The sequence below is a fragment of the Brassica napus genome, chromosome C1 (genome assembly GCF_020379485.1).
Source record: "Brassica napus cultivar Da-Ae chromosome C1, Da-Ae, whole genome shotgun sequence".
In the NCBI taxonomy this organism is placed as follows: Eukaryota; Viridiplantae; Streptophyta; class Magnoliopsida; order Brassicales; family Brassicaceae; genus Brassica; species Brassica napus.
The window spans coordinates 11,281,433-11,285,394 of record NC_063444.1 but is presented as its reverse complement, the minus strand read 5'-3'; the positions used below and the strand labels follow the sequence as shown (position 1 = coordinate 11,285,394).

Below are 3,962 nucleotides of genomic sequence, written 5' to 3'. Positions count from 1 at the left end.
AACTTCATCCCAGGCGCCTCTTTGGAGGCAAAGCTAGAGCTTGAGATTCACCTAGTCTCTTCGATAAGTTTTGTTGGGTTTAAAGCTGCTTGTGCTTGTTTCATCGTCATATCAAGTCAGACATGTCTTCGTACTCTTAATGTTGTCTACGGTTCTGGAGCTTCTCACCTAAGGCTCTTGCCATTCAACATTCCAACGTCTTCTTATAGGTGTATCAACGTCGTTTTCGACTATCAGTTGTACTTTCGAACAATCACCATGGGAACAAAAGTGGAGCATTCCTTTGGGTTTCTTCGTTTCGCTGAGCATGACTCGCCCCTAGATGGTTCTATCTTTAGTTGTTTTGAAATGTTTTCTAGCTTCATTCTACCGTTGAACATGTCTCCGGGATCTTTTGCTTCAGTTGTAAACTTTTATGCTCTTTGAGTTTTTTAATATAAGTTTGGTGTTACAAAAAAAAAAAGCAAGTTTAGAACCTTGGTTAGTGGAAATAATTTTTTTCTCCTCCAATGGGAGAACCCCTATGGGATTCTTAAATAATTTTTTTTTAGAAGTTGAATTTTTAAATTTAAATTTTATAAAACTTATAAATTATTGGATTTTATAAAATTTAAATAGAAATTTATAATTAGCAATTTTTAACAGACATCTTCTTCTCAACTTTGTTCCATGTTTCAATTGTTTAGCAGATCAAACTAAAGAAACCTATAAAAAGATTGTAAAACATGACATACTTGTTCTCTGCTTTGGTGGCAAGGCCATCTTCTGATTCGTGAGAACAGTTGATTGTCCAAAACTCTTCTGGTTCATGTGCCTGGATCTCCCAGTATCTCTCTACAATTAATCCTAGTGTAGGAAACTGCAGTTGAAGCAAAAAAAAAAATCACACCTCGCTGCATGAAAACAATGGTTACCTGAATCTGATATACATAATGAGACTGGTAGTTATGAAAATTACCTGACAGGGACCATAACTTATTACACGACTCCTCTCTTTATCGCCCGTGGAGTCAATGGAGAACCTATCTTTCAGAAGCATAGTCTGAAATCTAGTGAAAGAAGCACCAATGCGTAGGTCTATCTCCTGGAGAGTTCAAAAGAAAATATTAGCTAGCAGTAGCACAAATCTAATAGAGTTATTAACACAATAGCATTACAGGGGTGTCAGGAGAAAACTCACTTGTCTAGCATCAACAACCCGAACAAACAACTGACTAGGCTCTTCTCTCTGAGATTTTGAACTGCTTTATGAATTTCCCCAAGAATTCAAATGTCAACACACCATCACACTAGATTCTATTGTTTAATGTAGAGTGAGAACATACAAAAGAAAATAGCGGGTTTTAGCATTCTCTAACCTAGGGGTGGGCGTTCGGGTATCCGTTCGGGTTCGGGTCGGGTATTTCGAATTTTCGGGTATAGAGGTATAGAACCCGTTCGGGTATTTATGTACTTCGGGTCGGATTCGGATATTTTTAGTTTGGGTTCGGTTATTTCGGATCGGATTCAGATATTTAGATTCTGAAAAAACAAAATTAAGTTTTCATTCCCAAATTTTTGTATTTAAAAATATAACTTTCACTTAATTAATTTTTTTTATTTTTAATAGATTGAATGTTTAATAGATTTGGACATAACATTTTGAAACTAAAAAGATATTAATTTTGTTATTTTTTTTAAATTTAGGTGTAACTTTTTGTTAATTCTTGAAATGAAAAATTTGACATGCATTTTAAGTGACTAGCAAATCATTTTCTCCGTAATTGTATGTACATCATATGAACTTAAAATATGTGTAGTATCGATATAAATATTTTATATAAAACGAGAGATGTAAACTAGAAATATAAGGTTAATTATACATATGTTCGGTTATTTCGGATATCCATTCGGGTTCGGATATTACCCGTTCGGGTTCAGATATCCAATCTCTCCTAACTCAATACCTGTTCGGATATTCTGCTACTTCGGTTCGAATTTCGGTTCGGGTTTTTCGGATCGGGTTTGGGTGCCACTTCGGATATCGGGTAAAGTGCCCACCCCTACTCTAACCTGTCAATTAACGCAGAGAAATGAGACCTCCGTATATACAGATTATGTTTCACAGCTCTACAAACATCCACAGCTCTACAAACATCCACAACTTCAAATGCAGTGTTTTCACCTTCCCTATCACAATCAAGCCACAGCACTAGCCAATCGCTTCTCCTAGTTCCTCCTCCTATGTCTTCTTGATATTTTTCTTATCCTAACCAACTCAAAACCAGAATTAATCAAAAAATTGAAAAATCCAGCAAATCTAACTTCATCATAAGATCGATCAAAAATCTAACTAGATCAGACCTCGGGGACGTGTTTCATGACCGGAGCTTGGTACAGATCCTCTCCATCAATGCGGCTTCAATGAGAGGTGATTGAGGAGATTGCAGAAGTGCCACCTGCAGGATTTCGCCACCGACAGCTTCTCCGCCACATTCAACACCATCACGGGTCCACCGCCTCGCCGCGACATTGCTGGGGAAACCCTAGATCGATCCTTAGATACGGTTGTCCTTACGCAACGACAAAGAGAAGAGAGAAATCGAGATTGGAGGAAGAAAAAAAAAATTGATTTCAGATCAAAACGCGAAGAAGACGAAAGACGGAAGGAGAAGCAGAGAAAGAGAGAGACAGGAGGACCAATACAAAAGTGACAGGTAAGAGTTGCTTACCAATCCTAAAACTCCCATATTAAGGGGCGGTTCTATCCTTTTTTACCTTTTTTCATTATTATTTTTTTTTGTTTAAAACTCTACTCAAGAGCCTCCCAGTTGAGGTGGTCTTAGTTTCTATAAATCAGAGAACTAAGCCAATCTTGATTCTCACACACGAGAATCAAGCCACCAGCACTTACTCTCTAAATGCCTAACTAACTAACTAACTAACTAACTGACACACGAGTTCCCTTTTATATCCAAGGCTCGTTTACAACTGACTCCAACAAATCTTATTATCAAAGTAACAACTGCCAGCTCATCACTCCTTCACTTCTTCTTCTCTCTTCCCTTGCTTCTTCTTTCGAAACGTAAACTCTCATAGGCCTATCAATACCCCCGTTCTGAAGAACCAGCTTGCTCTTAAGTGGGTAACATGGAAACTGATTCTTAAAGTCCCTCATACGCATCCAAGATGCCTCATGTGAAGGCAAATTCTTCCACGACACAAGTATCTCCAAATGACCTTCTCCATATCTCCAAATTCTTCCATGCTCACCGCACCAATTTGATAAGAACAAAGAAATATTATTCACAAGATCCGCCCAACCACCCTCTCTTAGTCTCTACAAATCAGAGAACTAAGTCAATCTTGATTCTCACACACGAGAATCAAGCCACCAGCACTTACTCTCTAAATGCCTAACTAACCGACACACGAGTTCTCTTTTATATCCAAGGCTCGTTTACAACTGACTCCAACAAATCTTATTATCAAAGTAACAACTGTCAGCTCATCACTCCTTCACTTCTTCTTCTTTCTTCCCTTGCTTCTTCTTTCTCGAAACGTACACTCTCATAGGCCAATCACCGTGACACTCCACCTACTCTCAGCGAGCTCCATGAGAAGCTTCTCAACCATGAGGCTAAGCTCCTAGCTGTTCAGAGTCCTTCACCATATCTTGTCTCAGCCAATGTTGCAACCAACCCCTGAACCGCAACAACAACAAGCCTCAGCCTTTGCAGCAGGCTCAAAACAACAACTTGGAGCACAGGACACCGAACCTTACCTTGGCAGATGACAACTCAGCGGAATTCAAGGACACAGTGCATGCAGGTGCACTCAGCTGGGTCAGCAAAACACTCCAAATCAACCCTTCTCTCCATAGAGACCTCGAGCCAACTTTGCTGGGATGTCACACCCCACAAACCCGTGGCTGCTTGGCCCTGGTGCCATGCACCACATTGCCTTTGATCTTGCGAAGCTGT

At 39.5% G+C, this 3,962-nt stretch overlaps 1 long non-coding RNA gene across 3 annotated transcripts; it reads right to left on the bottom strand.

Annotated features, from left to right (window-relative positions):
* Positions 1–603: 603 nt before the first annotated feature.
* LOC125580696 lies at positions 604–2,679 on the bottom strand. 3 transcript variants are annotated; one of them, XR_007318443.1, is made up of 6 exons: positions 2,344–2,679; positions 2,165–2,248; positions 1,947–2,052; positions 1,181–1,244; positions 959–1,084; positions 604–859 (listed from the first exon to the last, which is right to left on the bottom strand). It is a non-coding gene; the product is annotated as an uncharacterized LOC125580696 (long non-coding RNA). The 3 variants fall into 3 exon arrangements; XR_007318441.1 differs by having other exon boundaries at positions 1,947–2,248; XR_007318442.1 differs by having other exon boundaries at positions 1,181–1,241; positions 1,947–2,248.
* Between the last annotated feature and the right edge of the window lie 1,283 nt (positions 2,680–3,962).